We start from the raw sequence: 20,033 nt of genomic DNA, 5'->3' as shown, positions 1-20,033 counted from the left end.
AAATGAGTTATAGAGGAATGTACCTCAACATAATAAAGGTCATATATGACAGCCCACATCTAACATCATATTCAACAAAGAAAATCTGAAAACTGTTCCTTTAAGAACAGGAACAACACGTTGTGCACATGTACCCTAAAACTTAAAGTATAAAAAAAAAAAAGAATAGGAACAACACAAGTGTGCCCACTCTCACCACTTCTATTCAAATAGTACTGGAAGTGCTTGCCAAAGCAATTAGGCAAGAAGAATAGATAAAAGAAATTCAAAAAGAAAGATGTTAAATTGTATGTTTGCAGATTATATGATCTTATATATAGAAAACCCTAAATACTGTTAGAACTAATACACATCTTCATCAAAGTTGCAGGATAAAAAATCAACATATAAAATACAGTTGCATTTCTATGCACCAACAACAAACTACCCACAGAAGAAATTAATAAAATGGTCTCATTTACAATAGCATCAAAAAAAAAAACACTTAGGAATAAATTAACCAAGGAGGTTAAAGATCTGCATCCTAAAAACTATAAAGCATTGATGAAAAAAATTGAAGAAGATACAAATAAATGAAAAGATATACCATATACATGGATTAGAAGAATTAATGTTGTTAAATTGTCCATACTCCAAAACAATCTGCTGATTCAATGAAGTTCCTATAAAATTCCAATGGCATTTTTCACAGAAATAGAAAAAACAATCCTAAAGTTCTTATGGAACCACCAAAGACCCCAAATTGCCAAAGCAATTTTGAGAAAGAAGAACAAAGCTGGAGGAATCACACTCCTTGATTTCAGACTATATTACAAAACTATGGTAATCAAAGAAATATGGTACTGGCACACAAACAGACAATGACAAATAAAACACAATAGGGAGCCCAAAAATACACCCATGCATTTATAGTCAACTAATCTTTCACAAGGACGCCAAGAATACTCTTCAATAAATGTTGCAGGGAAAACTGGATATCCACCTGCAAAAGAATGAAACTGGATCCCACTCTTAAACCATATACAAAAATTAACTCAAAACGCATTAAAGACTTAAACATAAGACCTGAAACTGTAAAACTCTTAGAAGAAAATATAAGAGAAAAGCTCCTTGACATTGGGCATAGCAAAAACTTTTGGATATGACACCAAAAGCCAGGCAACAAAAGCAAAAACAAACAAGTGGGACTCTATCAACTTAAAAAGCTTCTGCATAGTAAATGAAACAATCAACAAACTGAAAAGGCAACCTATGGAATGGAAGAATATATTTGCAAACCACGTATCTGATAAAGGGTTAATACTCAAAATATATAAGGAACTCACACAACTCAATAGCAAAACAAAAACAACAACAATTAAAAACACAAATAACCTGATTAGAAATGGACCAAGGACCTGAATAGACATTTTTCCAAAGAAGACATACAAATGGCCAACAGGTATATAAAGAGGTGCTCACTAATCATCAGGGAAATGCAAGACAAAGCCACAATGAGATATCATCTCACACCTGTCAGGATGGTCATTACAGGTTGAGCATCCCTACTCAGAATCCAAAACATGAAATGCTTCAAAACCTGAAAGTGAGCATCAACATGTCACCATAAGTGGAAAATTCTACATCTAACCTCATATGATTGGCCATAATGAAAATGCAGGCACACAACACACAGTTTATTCAGCATCCCCAAGGGGGAAGCCACCCCCAGCCCCCTTCAGCTGTGACATGTCTTTTCTGCACATGTCCAGATTTCCGCATGTAAGCACATCCACCAAGGGTTATAAAATGGCATAACCCATTTAAAAACCCATTTTTAAAATGGTGTGCAGGCCAGATGCACCAATTTCAGGTTCTCCACAATGCCCCACAGGGGCCAATACCTATGTGCATTACTTACTGTGGTATTTCTTTTGGCTTATTCTCTGCTCTGTGGTGTAAAGATATTACTGAAAATGTCAAAAAGGCCTACAGATACTCCTGTGGGCAACAGTGGTGAGAAAAAGAGGACACAGTTATGTTTATCTATAGCACAGAAAATCAAGCTATTGGAGAAGCTGGACAGCAGTGTAAGTATGAAATGCCTTACAGAAGAGTATGGTGTTGGAATGACCACCATATATGACCTGAAGAAACAGAAGGATAAACTGTTGAAGTTCTATGCTGAAAGCAATGAACAGAAGTTAATTAAAAAAAACAAAATAGAAAAACAGGCTGGGTGCAGTGGCTCATGCCTATAATCCCAGCACTTTGGGAGGCCAGGGCAGGCAGATTACTTGAGCTCAGGAGTTCAAGACCAGCCTGGACCACATGGCAAAACCCCACCTCTACAAAAAAAATTTAAAAATATGTCAGGCATGGTGACCCATTCCTGTAATCCCAGCACTTTAGGAGGCCTAGGCGGGTGGATCACTAGAGCTCAGGAGTTCGAGACCAGCCTGGCCAACATGGTGAAACCCCATCTCTACTAAAAATACAAAAATAAGCTGGGTGTGGTGGCATGTGCCTATAATCCTAGCTACTCGGGAGGCTGAGGCACGCAAATCACTTGAACCTGGGAGGTGAAGATTGCAGTGAGCCAAGATCGCACCACCGCACTCCAGCCTGGGCGACACAGCGAGACTCTGAAAAAACAAAGAAATGAAAAACCAAAAAATTAGCTGGGTGTGGTAACGCGTGTCTGTAGTCCCAGCTACTCAGGAGGCTGAAGTGGTAGGAACGCCTGGGCTGGAGAGGTGGAGGTTGCAGTGAGCTGAGATTAAGCTACTGCATTCCAGCCTGGGTGACATAGACACTGTCTCAAAACAAGAAAATAACAACAACAAAAAGAAAAACAGTGCATAAAGTTAATAATGAAGATCTCGATCATGTATTGAAAGAATGGGTTCAAAAGTGTTGCAGTAAATACTGGCTACTGATCATGAAACAAGCAAAGATCTATCACAGTGAACTGAAAATTGAAGGGAACTGTGAATGTTCAACAGGCTGGTTTCAGAAATTTAAGAAAAGACGGCATTAAATTTTTAAAGATTTGTGGTGATAAAGCATCTGCTGATTATGAAGTAGCAGAGAAATTCATTGACAAGTTTGCCCGAGTCATCACTAACAAAAATCTGACACCAGAACTAGTCTATAATGCTGATGAAATATCACTGTTTTGGCATGATTGCCCCAGAAAGACACTGACTACACTTGATAAGACAGGAATTAAGGATGCCAAGGATAGGCCGGGCACGGTGGCTCATGCCTGTAATCCCAGCACTTTGGGAGGCCAAGGCAGGCAGATCACCTGAGGTCAGGAGTTTGAGAACAGCCTGGCCAACATGGTGAAACTGCATCTCTACTAAAAATACAAAAAAAAAAAAAGTAGGACGTGGTGGCGCACGCCTGTAGTCCCAGCTACTGGGGAGGCTGAGGCACGAGAATCACTGGAAGCTGGGTGGCAGAGGTTGGCAGTGAGCCAGAATTGCGCCATTGCACTCCAGCCTGGGCAACAGAGCGAGACTCCATCTTAAAAAAAAAAAAAAAAAAAAAAGATGCCAAGGGTAGAGTAACCCTGCTGGGATGTGTTAATGTAGTAAGCATCTATAAGTATAAACTTGCTATGATTGGCAAAAGCTTGCGTCCTCACTGTTATCAAGGAGGAGATCTCTTACCAGTCTGCTATTATGCTAACAAAAAGGCATGGATCATCAGGGACATCTTTTATGATTGGTTTCACAAACGTTTTGTACCAGTGGCTAGTACCCACTGCAGGGAAGCTGCAATGCATGATGATGTAAGACTTTGTTATTCCTTGATTACTGTTCTGCTCATTCTCCAGCTGAAATTCTCACAAAAAATAATGTTTATGCCATGTACTTTCCCCCAGATGTGACTACATTAATTCAGTGTGACTAGGGTATCCTTAGGTCAATGAAGAGTAGATGTAGAAACACTTTATTGAACAGAATGTTAGCAGCAGTGAACAGAGGCATGAGTGCAGAAGGTTTTCAAAAGGAGGTGACATGAAGGATGCCACATATACTGTTGCCAGTGCTTGGAACACAGTGACTAAAGACATAGTTGTGCATGCCTGGTGCAACCTCTGACCTTTGACTATGTTTAGTGATGATGATGAACAAGGTGGTGACTTTGGAGAACTGTGTATCAAGTGAGAAAAAATTGGTGTCAAGTGAGAACAAAATGATATCTTTCTTTCATATGCAAAAAAATATACCTTCAGAGTCTGCCAGTAAGTTAGAAGAAGTAGATAGCAAAGGGTTTTTTGACATTGATAATAAGGCTCCAGTTGTTTACTCATTGGCTGATGATGAAATAGCCAAATGGCTCCAAATCAAAGTGATCATGATAATAGTGGCAATGAAGATGACATTGTTAACATTTTTTGCAGAAAAAATGTCTATAGATGGAGTGGTGAAAATGTATGATGGGCTTATTGAAGGACTAAAGCAGCATACGTTCATAACAGAACAAGAAATCATGTTCGCTTATAAAATCAAAAAGACACTTCTAAGACAAAATCTGTTGTTGGCTGGGTGTGGCGGCTCATGCGTCTAATCCCAGCACTTTGGGAGGCCGAAGCAAGAGGATTGCTCGAGCCAGGGGTTCGAGACAGGCCTGGGCAACATGCTGAGACTCTGTCTCCACAAAAATAAGAAATAAATTAAAAAATTAGCGGGGCATGGTGTTGTGTGCCTGTAATCTCAGCTACTTGGGAGGCTGAGGCGGGAGGATTGCTTGAGCCCACGAGGTCAAGGCTGCATGGAGCCATGTTCGCACCACTGCTTTTCAACCTGGGCAACACAGTAGCGAGACCCTGTCTCAAAAAAAAAAAAAAATGGTACGTCATATTTTTTACTGTTAAGTACTTATCTGTGAATAAACATGAGAAAATAATTGTTTAATTAGTAGCATATACATTCAGATTCAGGCATGATGGTGATGCCAGACAACCACAGATTGTCCACATTGGTGGCAGAGATCATGGCACTTTTGCTTTCTGATGTTTCAGTGTACACAAACTTTGTTTCATGCACAAAATTATTTAAAACATTGTATGAAATTACCTTCAGGCTACATGTATAAGGTATATATAAAACATAAATGAATTGTGTGTTTAGACTTGGATTCTATTCCCAAGATACCTCATTATATACATGCAAATATTTCAAGCTTTTAAAAAAAATCCAAAATGCGCAGCCGGGCATGGTGGCTCACACCTGTAATCCCAGCACTTTGGGAGGCCGAGGCGGGTGGATCACGAGGTCAGGAGTTCAAGACCAGCCTGGCCAACATGGTGAAACCCCGTCTCTACTAAAAATACAAAAACTAGCCAGGCATGGTGGTGGGTGCCTGTAATCCCAGCTACTCGGGAGGCTGAGGCAGATAATTGCTTGAACCTGGGAGGTGGAGTTTGCAGTGAGCCGAGATCGCACCACTGCACTCCAGCCTGGGCAACAGAGTGAGACTCCATCTCAAAAAAAAAAAAAAAATCCAAAATGCTTCTGGTCCTAAGCATTTCAGATGAGGGACACTCAACTTGTATTTAAAAAAAAAAAAAAAAAGATAAGTGTTGGTGAGGGTGTGGAGAAAAGGGAACCCTTATGTATACTGTTGGTGGGGATATAAGTTGGTATGGCCATTATGGAAAATAGTATGAAAGTTTCTCAAAAAAATAAAATAGAGGTACCATATAATCCAGCAATCCCACTTCTAGGTACTTGTCCAGAGGAATTGAAATCAAGGTCTTGGAAAGTTACCTGCACTCCTATTTTCAGTGCAGCATTATTCAAAATAGCAACGATATGAAAATAACCTAAATGTCCATCAACAATGAATGAATAAGGCCAGGCGCGGTGGCTCACTCCTGTAATCCCAGCACTTTGGGAGGCCGAGGCCAGTGGATCACTTAAAGTCAGGAGTTTGAGACCAGCCTGGCCAACATGGTGAAATCCCATCTCTACTAAAAATAAAAAATTAGCTGGGCATGGTGGTGGATGCCTATAATCCTAGCTACTTGGGAGGCTGAGGCAGGAGAATCACTTGAACTCGGGAGGCAGAGGTTGCAGTGAGCCGAGATTGTACCACTGCACTACAGCCTGGGTGATAGAATGAGACTCAGTCTTAAAAAAAAAATAAAAAATGAAAAAATGAAAAAAAATGAATGAATAAAGAATTGTGGTGCGTACGTATACAATGAAATATTATCCCGCCTTAAAAAAGAAAAAAAAATCTTGTCATTTGCAACAACATGGATAGACCTGAAGGACAGTATGCTGAGTGAAATAGGCCAGACACAGAAAGACAAATCTGTAAGATCTCACTTGCATGTGGAACCTAAAATAGTCAAACTCACAGAAACAAAGAAGAGAATGATAGTTACCAGGGACTGGGGGAAGGGGAAGATTACACAATGTTGGTCAAAGGGTGCAAAGTTTCAGTTATGCAAGATGAATGAGTTCTGGAGATCTAATATAAAGCCTGATGACTATAGGTAACAATACTGTACCATATGCTTGAAATTTTCTAAGAAGATAGATCCCAAGTTTTCTCACCATGCACACGAAAAAGGTAACTATGTGAGGTGACGGATATGTCAGTTGTCTTCATGGCAGTGATTATTTCACAATGTATATTGAATCAAGTGGTACACCTTGAAGTATACAATAAAAAGGATAAAATGATGCTCTCAAAATAGACAAATAAATAATTTTTAAAAGAATGCACAGGTAGGGATAAAATGCCTATACTAATCCATTGAGCAAACTTAGCTTTTTAAAAAAATCCTCATCATCATAAATAAATGAAGTTTTTAAGCTCTAAAAACAAATTTTGCCAGGTAATCTTTCCCTCTTTAGTTTAAAAAAATATTTTTAAATTATGAAATAAAACAGATCTAGAAAAGAAAAGTCGGCCGTTGGATTTTCAGATAAGGTCATTTTGATTAACTACTGAGCATCCTCTGTGCTTATTTCAGCATTAGTGTCCAGTTTTTATAATTTTTCAGGGTTTTCTTCTATCTTCCTAATTAATGCTTAGTCCGTTACTTGTGCTCTTGCCTATTTGTAAGAGCAAAGAGTTAGAACAACCTAAATATCAAATAATTTATGGGTTACTTAAGTAAATTATGGCCATTTACTGAACTGTATGTATGGAGTGATCCAAGCTTTATAAAAATTAATGACACCTCGGGAGGGATCCACAGCAAGGTGTGACCAGTGGTTCTCTCTGAGTGTAGGGTTGTGGGTGTTCTTCTTTGGCTTATGTTTATCTTTGGCTTATTTGTAAATTTTTCTGTAATGCATATACATTGCTATTTTAATAAGAAAAATGTATACTCATATACCCAATAAGAAAAATAGAAATAAGAACAATAGTAACAAATAATAGCTAACATTAAACACCATACACCAGTGCACCAAATGCTTGATATAAATCACTCATTGAATGCAGCAACATAATGTAGACACTATTACGTACTTTTAAAAATAAACTCTTATTTTTAGAATAGATTTACAGAAAAGTTGCAAAAACAGCATATAGACTTCCCATATTCTGCGCCACACCCAGTTTCTTCTATTGTTAACATCTTACATTAATATGGTATGTTTGTGTATTAGTTCATTCTCACACTGCTATGAAGAAATATCTGAGACTGGGTAATTTATAAAGACAAGAGGTTTAATTGACTCACAGTTCTGCATAGCTGGGAAGGCCTCAGGAGACTTACAATCATGGTGGAAGGCACCTCTTCACAGGGCAGCAGGAGAGAGAATGAGTATAAGCAGGGGAAATGCCAGACGCTTATAAAACCATCAGATCTCGTGAGATTTGCTCATTCTCACGAGAACAGTATGGAGAAAACTGCCCCCATGATTCAATTACCTCCACCTGATCCCTCCCACAACACGTGGGAATTCAAGATGAGATTTAGGTGGGGACACAGCCAAACCATACCAATTCATCACAACTAACATCCATACTTCTTTCAGACTTGCTTAGCTTTTTTTACTGAATGTCCTTTTTCTGTTCTAAGATTCCATCCAGGAGACCACATTGCATTTCGTTACCATGTCTCCATAGGCTAGTCTTGGCTGTGCCAGTTTCTCAGACATTCCTTGTGTTTGATGTCCTGAAGTTATGGGTTTGGGGGAGGAAGGCCAGAGAAGTGGGGTGTCATTCTCATCAATCATATTGAAGACATGTTATGACTTCTCACTAATGATGCTAGCCTTGGTCACCAGAGTGAGGTAGTGTTTGCCAACTTTCTACTGTGAAGGGCTTCCTTTTGTCCCTTTCCATACTGTAGTAGCTGGAAGGAAATCACTGGCACAGCCCATGCTTCAGGAGTAGGGAGTTACACTTCACCCTCTTAAGCATGGAGTATCTACATCAATATTTGGAGTTCTTCTTTACAGATTTGTCTATTCTCTCCCACTGGTTAACTTATTTTACTCAACCATTTATTTGTGTCAGTATAACTCCTGGATCTTTGTGTTATATGTTGGGTTATAATTCAGTAGTACATTATTTATTTTGTTGCTCAAATTGTTCCAGCTTTGGCCACTGGGAGCTCTTTCAGTGGGCTCCTGCATTCCTTTGGCCCCATCGTTATGATTCACCTTCTGTAAATGAGAAAAATGAAATAGAGAAAAGCTGAATAACAGCCCAAGAGTCACACTCCTAGTCACTGAGTGTCTGTTTCTAAATTCTGGGCAGCAAGTGTGACCTCTGTACTCCAATACCTCCTCTAAAAAAATTACACACTGGTAGTCCCAGCTACTCAGGAGGCTGAACCCAGGAGCTGGAGGTGGCATTGAGCCGAGATTGTGCCACTGCACTCCAGTCTGGGTGACAGCGAGACTTCGTCTCAAAAAAAATTACAACAAAAAGCAAAAAAACAAAAACAAAAATTTTAAAAATTACAAATTACACACACACGCGCGCGCACACACACACACACACACACGGATGTTTTTAGGACTTTCAAATCTAATTTATTTTATTTTATTTTTTAATGGCGTCTCACTCTGTTGCCCAGGCTGGAGTGCAGTGGCGTTGCCTTGGCTCACTGCAACCTCGACCTCGGAGGCTCAAGTGATCCTTCTATCTCAGCCATTCCAGGCTGGAACTACAGATGCATGCCGCCACACCCAGCTAATTAAAAACATTTTTTTTTAAGAAATGAGGTCTTGCCATACTGCCCAGGCTGGACTCAAACTCCTGGGCTCAAGTGATCTTCCCACGTCAGCCTCCCAAGTGTTGGGATTACAGGCGTGAGCCGTGGTGCCCAACCTCAACCTGCTTTTGGCCAAATACACGGGGCCCACCTGCTCCAGCACATCGTTCCCTGCGCTAACCTCCAGGCACGGGGCCCGGGTGCGCGTCCAGACTCATGTCGGCCTCCCGCTCCCTCTGTCTGAGAGCTACAAGGGAAAGCAGCGCCCCCAGATGGGAGGCTCCACGTGCTGCCCGGCACTATCTCGCCAGCCAGTCGTTTCCTGTACTCCAGGCACACCAGCTGTCTCCACGTCACTGTAACGAGACAGCACGCGCTCCCAGCGCTCCACACTCCATTCTCTCGGCCCGGCCCTACCCTCTCCCAACCTGCCGGCCCAGCTGGGGCCCTCCTAAGGCAGCATACACAGCGGGGACTCCACAAGTTGCTGCTGCCCGGCCTTCGTGCTTTCCACAACCCTGTCCCACCCTTCCTCTCCCTAACCCTCACAATAACCCTGTTTAGAACCCGTGCCCAATGGACAATGCCTCTGAGGCACAGAGGCTAAATGGCCAGGTTAGAGGCTGAGTGGGACAGAGTTGGAGCCTGCGTCTCTCCCTCTAAATCCAGTGCTCCTTTCCACCCTCTTGCTGCATCCGGTCCCTGCTCTAGTCTCCCCAGTGGGAGATGCTTACTCAAGACACCTCCTGCCCCTTGCCAGGCTTGTGTTGGTACCTGGGTCACCTCTTCAAAGGTAGTCATCACCCTGCATCTGCCAACAAAAAAGGAAGCAGCAGAGAGCTGAGGGGTTCCAAGCCTCTCCCCTCTGACAATAGTGTTACAGACGAGACCAAAGTACACATGAAGTACGAGGAAAAAACCAAGGCCGGGCTGACACCCCGGAGTGCACAGGCACAGCCCCAGAGAGCCGAGAGCAAGGTTTCCCAAACTCAGCACTACTGACATTTCCAAATTGTGGGGACTGCCCTGTGCACTGTAGGATAGTTAGCAGCATCCCTGGCCTCTACCCACTAGATGCTGGTGACAGGTTGTGAAAACCAAATGTGGGCCGGGCGCGGTGGCTCACACTTGTAATCCCAGCACTTTGGGAGGCCGAGGCGGGCGGATCACGAGGTCAGGAGATCGAGACCACGGTGAAACCCGGTCTCTACTAAAAATACAAAAAATTAGCCGGGCGTGGTGGCAGGCGCCTATAGTCCCAGCTACTCGGAGAGGCTGAGGCAGGAGAATGGCGTGAACCCGGGAGGCGGAGCTTGCAGTGAGCTGAGATTGCGCCACTGCACTCCAGCCTGGGCAACAGAGCGAGACTACGTCTCAAAAAAAAAAAAAAAAGAAAACCAAATATGTCCCCAGACGTTGCCAGATGTCCCATGGGGTCCAAAATTGCCCGTTTAAGAACCCCTGACCTCACATTTCCAGGACAGAGTGAGTCACTTTAGCTGCATTCTTTTCAAGAAATGTATTCAATATGTAACTGATTTGACTTGGATACTTTTAAAGGACTTTACACATCGATCAGTTCACAAATTATTTATCAGGTCTGCTGTCCTGATTTAGGATTTTAAAATACGATGCCAAAGCATATGCTCAAATAGAAGACAGCTACCCTCTTCTAGGTTGGGAAGAACAGCTGAGGCCTGAACTCTTGCCCTCTGCCCAAAGGCCTGGCATGCTGGGGATGCCTAAGTCAGTGCCCAGCCAGCCTTAAGAAGGGGTCTAGTGGCTGACCCCGAGGTGCCAGGTGATCTCTGGCTGAGACACAGACTATCTCTCAATGTCTCTGCCCACTGTGCACATATGCCTTCCCCATTCCAGGGCTTGGCCCATGAAAACAAAATGGATGCCCAAAGAGTAGCAGGTGCATAGTGACCTCAGCTCCTGAAGCCTGAGTGAGCAGAGGGCAGAACCTCTCCCACGCACCCCCATACCCACCATTCTCAACATGGTGGATGTGTTCGCCAGGGGTACTGGGTTAGCGTTGAGTTTTCAGGCCAGAGGAGCAGAAACACCATCTACACAAAGGATCGGTACTTCGCCCAAATAGCAGAAGCTTTTAATAAGCCTTTACACTTCTGAAAGATGGTGGGATAAAGAGGGTGGGAGAGCTGTTTTCTGTTTCTCCCAAGATGGACACAAAGTCTGAGCTTCTCCTGAAGGAGAGCTTTAGACAGGACAACTTCTGGCAGCCAGGGCATGAGGCTCTAGGAGTGGAGAGAACAGAGTTGGTGAATCCTCACTGGCCACGGGCAGGGAGGAAGCTGCGCGGCCCTTCTCACTCCCTCCTAGTTCAAGTCCTCTGGCTGTGGATTCCCACCTAGGCCTGGAATGGAGATCCAGCCGAGCACGTTCAGACTCAGTAGGTCAGGATGGAACTTGGATGACTTTAATGCTTTTAATCAATGCCCTGGGCAGTTTGGAAACACTGAGGAGGCAAATTCATGTTCTTTGCTCTCAACATGTCCTTCTCATCCAGCTCCCCTCTCTCTCTGAGAACTTGGCAAGCTCCACTGCAGCCCCAGGCCCCCTGAGGGCACAACTGTGTCATGGACCTCCCAGTGCCAACCAGATGCCTGAACTGAATGCTTGCTCAATACGTATTTGTTGGAAAACAAATTGTCAAGTAGACCTATGCGCAAGATGCATATCCTTTTAAAAATTTTTAGAGCAGTTTTCGCTTGCCTGCCAAATTGAGAGAAAGGTGTTTGTCTATTCATACAAATTTGTTCATTCATAAGAGGTTTCCCATATTCCCTCTGTCCCCCACACATGCACAGCCTCCCCCATTTTCAACATCCCCAACCAGAGGGGTACATTTGTTACGTTCATGTCCTATTTTAACTTTAATTTTATGATTTCTTTTTATTTTTTGTATTTTATTTATTTCACTCTGTCACCCAGGCTGGAGTACAGTGCAGCTGCTCACTGCAACCTCCGCCTCCTGGGTTCAAGCGATTCTCCTGCCTCAGCCTCCCGAGTAGCTGAGATTACAGGCACCCGCCACTATGCCCGGCTAGTTTTGTATTTATAGTAGAGATGGGGTTTCGCCATATTGGCCAGGCTGGTCTCAAACGCCTGACCTCAGGTCATCTGTCCACCTCAGCCTCCCAAAGTGCTGGGATTACAGGTGTGAGCCACCACGCCCAGCCCCCATATTTTTTAAGTTGGGACAAAATATACATATACAACATACAATTTCCCATTTAAACCACTTTAGATGTACAGTTTAATGGCATTAAGTACATTCACATTGTTATGCAACTATCACCACAATCTATTTCTGAAACTTCTTACCATTTCAAATGGAAACTCTGTACTCATTAAGCAATAACTCCTCATTACTCTCTCCTCCCAGCCCCTGGTAACCTCTACTCTCCTTTCCGTTTCTATGACTTTTCCTATTGTAGATATTTCAGCAAAGCACAATCATACAATATTTGTCCCTTTATGTCTAGCTTATTTCACTTTAGCATCATGATTTCAAGTTTTCTCTATATTTTATAGCATGTATATACAATATACAGCAAATAGCATGTATCAGAACTTCACTCATTTGTATGGCTGAATAATATTCCATTGAATGTATATGCCACATTTTGTTTATCCATTCATCTGTTAATGGACATTGAGATTGTATTCAACTTTCAGCTACTGTGGATAATTCTGCAGTATACACCGGTGTACAAGTATCTGCTTGAGTGTCCGTTTTCAATGCCTTTGGGTGTATACCTAAGAGTGCAATTGCTGGACCATGTGGTAACTCTATGTTTAGCTTTTTGGAGAACCACCATACTGTTTTCCACAGAAACTTCACCATTTTACATTTTCAACAGAATGTACATGAGTTCCAATCGCTCCACATCCAGGGATGGTGTGGTGGATCATACCTGTAACCCCAGCATGTTGCAAGGCTGAGGCAAGAGGATCACTTGAGTTCAGGAGTTTGAGATCAGCCTGGGCAACGTAGTGAGACCTCGTCTACAAAAAATCAAAAATTAGCCAGGAGTGGTAGTACACATCTATAAAGCCAGCTACCTGGGAGGCTGAAGCAGAGAGTCACTTGAGTCCAGGAGATTATGGCTGTAGTGAGGTATAATTGCGCCACTGCCCTCCTGCCTGGGCGACAGAGTGAGACCTTGTCTCAAAAAAAAATTTTTTTTTTCCTTCACATCCTTGCCAATTTGTTTGGACTTTCTTTCCTCCTTCCCTTCTCTTCCCTCCCTTTCCCTCTTCCCTCCATCCTTCTTCCCTCCCTCTCCCTCTTCCCTCCATCCTTCTTCCCTCCCTCCCTCTCTCTCTCTCTTTCTCTTTCTTTCTTCTTTCTAGTACACATGGTGGTCTCACTATCTTGCCCAGGCTAGATTATAAATCCTGGGTTTAAGTGATTTTCCCTCCTCAGCCTCCCAAGTAGATTGGATGACAGTTGTGTGCTGCCATTCCTGGCTCGCTCTCTCTCTTTTTAAATTCTAGCCATCCTGGTAAGTGTGGAGTGATATCTCGTGGTTTTGATTTGCAATTCCTTAATGACTAATGATGTTGAGCATCTTTTCATGTTCTTACTGGTCACTTGTATGTCCTCTTTGGAAAAAGTGTCTATTCAAAGTCCTTTGCCCATTTTGTAATTGAGTTATTTTTCTTTTTGTTGTTAAGTTGTAGAAATTATATATTTTTAATATTAAATTCTTATCAGATATATTATTTACAAATCCTTTTTTCCATTCTGTGAGTTGCGTTTCTACTTTCTTGATAGTGTCTTTGGGTGCACAAAAGTAATTAAATTTTGTGAAGTTCAATTTATCTGTTTTTTCTTTTGTCATCTATGCTTTTAGAGTCATATTTTTCAAACCATTGCCAAATTCAAGGTCATGAAGATTTCCTCCTGTGATTTCTTCTAAGAGTTTTATAGCTTTCGCTCTTAAGTTTAGGTCTTTGATGCATTTGGGGTTAATTTTGTATATCACGTAAGGTAAGGGTTCAACTTCATTCTTTTGCATGTGGACACCCAGTTTTTCCCACACCATTTGTTGAAAAGACTATCCTTTCCACACTGAATGATCTTGGCACCCTTGCCAAAAATCAAACCTTGTTTGGATTGATGATTTAGTATGACACCTGGAGTCGATGACCAGAGACTCTTTCAACCACGGAGATCTGGTAAAGGATTTTGTCTGAGAGTGCGGCCGACCCCACCTCCCAAGCAATCCTCTCTGTGGCAGTTGCTGCAAGGGGTACAGGGAATGATATGGCTGTCAACAGGAATCTAATTCTTCAAGGGATGTTTTAACTCAGCACTTTAAAAGGAGGCAAGGTGGTTTTCTGGGAAGAGATGACAGACGTGCATTTGAATCCTGACTGTCTCTAGCTCTATGGTACTGGAAGTTACCTTATCTCTCCAAGCCTCATCTGTGCAATGGGAAGGTCATATAGCTGGCCACATCCAATCAGTCTGCCCTGTCATTACTCCAGTGGCATTACTCCTCACAGCTCTGTCTCATCCTCTTGCTGCAGGACTGGGCACATGACCTGACCTGGCCAAATATGGTTTTCGTTGTCCTGTGCCCTTGAGTCCCCCAAGATAGTTTGCTCTATGCACAGAAAGCAGTCTCCCTTTTCCCCTGGGAATAACGGCTCTAAAGACCATCTGAGCCTAGGCTGCCCTAGTCATTTTTTCTTGCTGCTTGGGTAGGATGTACCTGAGAGCTGAGCCAATAGAGAGGGAAGTCTGGCTAAGAGCTGGAGCCAAGAAGAGCCCAGGCTTATTTGACTCCCTGGAACCAGCTATGCCTGAAGTCCACTCCTGCTTTTATCAATTATGTAGCGTAATACATTCCCTTTTCGGCTTAAGCTATTTTGAGTTGGGCTTTTGTCAGTAGGAGCTAAAAGAGCCCTGACCAGTATATATTTCTCCAGAGCAGTTGTGTGGATTAAGAGAAATGAGGCCAGGCGCAGTGGCTTATGGCTGTAATCCCAGCACTTTGGGAGGCCCAGGCAGGAAGATTGCTTAAGCTGAAGAGTTCGAGGCTAGCCTAGGAAACATGGTGAAAGTCCAGTCTCTACAAAATTTAAAAAAAAAAAATAGCTGGGCATAGTGGAGTGTGCCTGTAGTCCCAGCTACTTGGGAGGCTGAGGTGGGAGGATCACCTGAGCCCAGGAAGTTGAGGCTATGATGAGCTGTGATCATGCCACTGCACTCCAGTCTGGATGACAGATTGAGACAGACCCTGTCTCAAAGAAAAAAAAGAGAGAGAGAGAGAGAGATTGCGAAGTTCTTGGCAGTCTGCATGCATTTTGAGAGACAGAGAGATCAGCAAGCCTGGTTTTCTGGTGTAGCCACAACTGACAATAGTGGCAAAGGAGAATGGGTTGTTTGTATGGGTGGAGGAGGGAGGTGGGCATATGATCCCAGGGGGCCAATCCGAGTGTTTCCCTGTGATTGTTCTAAGTGGAACAGCAGAGCCATTTCCTTTCCTTTTAAGCCACTAAGCTGGATTTCTGTAACCCACAGCTGCCTGCAGCCAAGCCCCCTGCCACATGAAGAAGCCCATCTGTGGTAGGAGAGAGTGATGCCAACACACAGAGAAAAGAAATGAGAGAGAAAGCAGAGAGAGAGAGAGAGACAGAGAGAGCGAGCATTCTGAAGGCCAGCTGCCCCTCCCCTGCACTTCCCAAGTCCTGTGCTTGCCAATAAACTGCCCTTTTTCTTCAGCTTGAGTTGGATTTCTGTCCGTATGACTGAAGGATTCCTGACTAATATGTCCAGAGGCCAGCTGAGGTGAAGCCATAAAAGACCTGCTGGGTTGGCTGGACAGCCAAGACTGTGACCCTCACTCCTGGCATGGGAAAAGGCCAACATCCTTCCCTGCCGAGCAGCTCTCACATCTGGGTCTCCAAGGCAGACTGAGACCTGGATGGGGACAGACAAGGCTGACACAGGGCACTGACACACTTGAATACCCTCTCCAATTGCCACCCTTCAAGTCCTTTCACTCAGTGATTGCACTGTCTACAGTGTGCCAGCCAGTAGACACAACTGTCATGACTATGTGGCTAACTAACCCGTTTCCCCACCTCTTGCCTAGTTTGAGGGAGGAGGCCCAGTTCTTCTTCTCTGCTGGTCTGATGAGGGGGAGAGCATGAGTGGTCCTGAACCCCCATGGCCGACTCAGTAGGTGAAGAAATGTCCAGGCAGGAGGCCTCAGTGACACTCGGTTTACCTCCCTGTGGCCTCGGTAGCACTTGGTCCATTTCCATGATATCTTACCATGCCATGCCCTGTGTACCCAGCATGGCACCCTACATTTCTTCACTCATGTTACTCAACAAACATTGATTGAGCACCTATATGTGCCAGGCATATTCTAGGATCAATGATAGAACAATAAACAAAGCTCCATTCTAGTGAGGGGAAGCAATAAACAAAATAAGTAAGTAAAATAGTCTCAGCACGTCCAGTATCAACAACCAAACAGAGGAAGGGAGGAAGGGAGTGGAGGGAGTAAAAGTAGGCTCCTGTTTTACATCAGATGGCCAACGATGGCCTCTCCAAGAAAGAAGTCAGGGGCCAAGGAGGAGTGTGTCTGGCACACTCAAGAAATGGCAAGGAATTGCTGGTGCGAGGGGACCATGGTACAGGCACTTTGATAAACAGTTTGGTGGCTCCTCAAAAAGTTACCATTAACTGCTTTGGATGCTGGTGGGGAAAAATGTTAAGAGTTATTATTTGATCCAGCAATTCCACTCCTAGACATACCCAAGAGAAATGAAAACATATGTTCACACAAAGACTTGTACATCAATGTTCATAGCAGCATTATTCATAATAGTCAAATGTGGAAACAACCCAAATGCCCATCAACTGATGGTGAATAAATAAAACGTGGTATCACCAGGTAATGGAATATGATTCAGCTGTACGAAGAATGAAAGTATCAATACGTGCTACAACATGGGTAAGCCTTGAAAACATTAGGCTAAGTGGAAGAAGCCAGTCACAAAAAAAAACACAGAGTATATGATTCCATTGATATAAAATGTCCAGAATGGGCAAATCCACAGATACAGAGAGTGGATTGGTGGTTGTCAAGGGCTGGGGAGTGACAGTGGTGACTGTTGCACAGTCTTGTAAATAAAGTAAAAAGCCAATGAATTGTACCCTTTAATAGTACATTTTATGCAAATAATATTCTTAAAAAAATTTTTTTTGAGACAGAGTTTCACTCTAGCTGCCCAGGCTGGAGTGCAATGGTGCAATCTCGGCTCACTGTGACCTCCGCCTCCTGGGTTAAAGCGATTCTCCTGCCTCAGCCTCCCGAGTAGCTAGGATTACATGCACATGACACCATGCCCGGCTAATTTTTGTATTTTTAATAGAGACAGGGTTTCATCATATTGGTCAGGCTGGTCTCGAATTCCTGACCTCAGGTGATCCGCCTGCCTCGGCCTCCCAAAGTGCTGGGATTACAGGCATGAGCCACCACGCCCGGCCTCAATTTTTAAAAAGAAAGAAAAAATGGCAAGGAGTCCAGAGCATGTGAGAGAAAGAGGGAGGATGCGCAGCACATGACACTGCAGCCATTGCTCAACACATACTTCTTTTCGTGATGTGAAGGCAAGAAGAGTTAACCACTTCTTAACCTCTGTCTTTCCACCCTGGGGAAGAGACCTCTGGCTCCCAAAGGGGTGAGAGTCAGGGAGGGCAGCTCCCTCTGGGCGTGGCAGTTTCTGGTGTCTGAACAGATGGGGACTGTCATACAAATCCCTCCTATGTCAGGGGAAAGATCAGCGAGGCATGGGAGAAGGGGACACCTGAGCCAACATGACCAAGGCCAAGACTGGTGACTTAGAAGGAACAACCCCAACCTCCATGTTCCCTTTCCCTGGGCCAAACCTTCCCTCTTCCGCACTGATAGAACCTGTCCTGGGTTCTCTGAACCTCAGTTTTCCTGCCTGTGATTGGGGGAGAAGGGAAATTATCCCTCAGCCTTGGCCCAGAGCCTGATGGAGGAAGAAGAGGCAGGGCCCTTGTGTGATGGGCATGGGGGGTGGGGACAACTGCGCCTCTGCAATGGTGCCCCTGGGACCCAGGCCAGATGGGTCCCCCACTCTGGCTCAGATGGAAGTTGCAAGCACAGCACCTGGAAAGGCAGTGCATTAAGTCAGATGGGCCCCTCTCTCCCAGCAAGATCCCCAGGGAGAGAGCCCTGGAACAGGTAAGTTTCTATGAGTGAGAAAGGAGCATGAGGAAATCTTGGAACATAGGCACTGTCCAGGTTAGCTGTCCTGTGGGAGGGATCAGACGACACAGAACACTGTCCATTCCCCCCACTCTGGGTGGCGATCAGGGCAGCCACATTTCCTCTTGCCCTTTGCAGAATAAGTAGACGAGTCTACTTTAGAGATGAGAAAAGTGGAGGCCCAATGAGCCAAATCCCCAGAACTAAAGGTGTAGCTGGGATTTGAACCCAGGCCTCTCTGGCTGCACAATCCGTGTTCTCATTCATTTCCCTCAATGTTATTCCTTGGCAGCGGGACCTAGCTAGAAATGAGAGTGGAGGCACAAGGCGCGGGCCCAGTGTCTGGGAGGCAGCAGTCAGGCAGGCTGGGAAATCCTGGCTGGCGGCAGGAGGGCGAGGGACTCCAGGCCTGAACCCAAGCCCCGGACTCCTGGTTTGAACGACTCCAGATCCCCACCTAGTGGTAGGAGGGAGCCACTGCCCCGACAGCGCAGGCAGTCCACAGATGACAGTAATCCGGCCGGGTCACCAGCAACCGTTCTGCGGCAAGAAACGCCCCTCCCCTGGCCGCGCTTCCCTGGGAGAGGGAGGAGATGTCACCAGCGCGCGTGCGCACGGAGGCTGATTGGCCTCAGGATTTCGTCGCCTTTCATCTGCAGACACCCAGCACGCAGGCCTGTCGAGCACCCCTCTAGTCTAAACCCCCCAGGTTTAGGGCACATTAAGGCAGGGTCTCCTCGGCCCGCGCCTGGCCTCCAGGAGGGGAAGGGGGCAGGCCCAACCCTGGCCGCCGCGCTGGGCTGAGGGGAATGTCCCCACTAGCAGAGAGCCCCCAGGCCCCATCCTCGGCCGCCCTTACGGTCCCCCAAACGGACGGGAACCATCACTCACTGGTCCAGGCTCCTGGCAGGCCCCACTATGAACCACCATGAGCAGATGCTGGTATCCCCACTTTGCAGCGGTGATGGAGGAGGGTTAAAGTAACTTGCCCAAGTCCATACATTCGTTGACTACCAACACGAAACAGGGCGTGAGTGGGCACCCAACTCAGGAGGAAGAAGGCAGAGGAGCAGCTCCCTGGAGAAGGAGCTAGTGGGCTGAGTTTTTCGGAGGAAGGCAGGAAGAGCACTCCAACCCCAGGAAAAAGCATGTGCATATGCAGAGGCCAAGATAAGGCCAGCAAGATTAGCCTAGAGGTGGGCAGTGGGGGTGGAGTCCTGGGAAGGGGGGCGAGTAGGCAGGACTCACACAGGCCCCAGTGCCAGGCTAAGGAGGCTGGGCTTGACCCCAAGAGCAAGGGAAGGCTTTGGGAGGCTTTAACCAGGGCAGTGACTTCATCTCAGCTGCATTTCAGGAAAGCTGTCTGCGCCACAAGAAAGATTGTGGGGGCAAACATGCTAAGAGCTTCCCCAAGGGACTCAGATAGAGAGGTCTGCCCTGGCCTTGGGGAAAAAGGTTATTGCTCCAGAGTCCAGAAGTTTCCAGACCCTTAGGGAGCAGAGAATCACTGGCACAGCTGGAAAGCAAGGTTTGAGGGCTGGGAGTGTCTGTGGATGGCCTGG

The sequence above is a fragment of the Symphalangus syndactylus genome, chromosome 20 (assembly GCF_028878055.3).
Source record: "Symphalangus syndactylus isolate Jambi chromosome 20, NHGRI_mSymSyn1-v2.1_pri, whole genome shotgun sequence".
Classification (NCBI taxonomy): domain Eukaryota; kingdom Metazoa; phylum Chordata; class Mammalia; order Primates; family Hylobatidae; genus Symphalangus; species Symphalangus syndactylus.
This window is presented reverse-complemented; position numbering follows the sequence as displayed.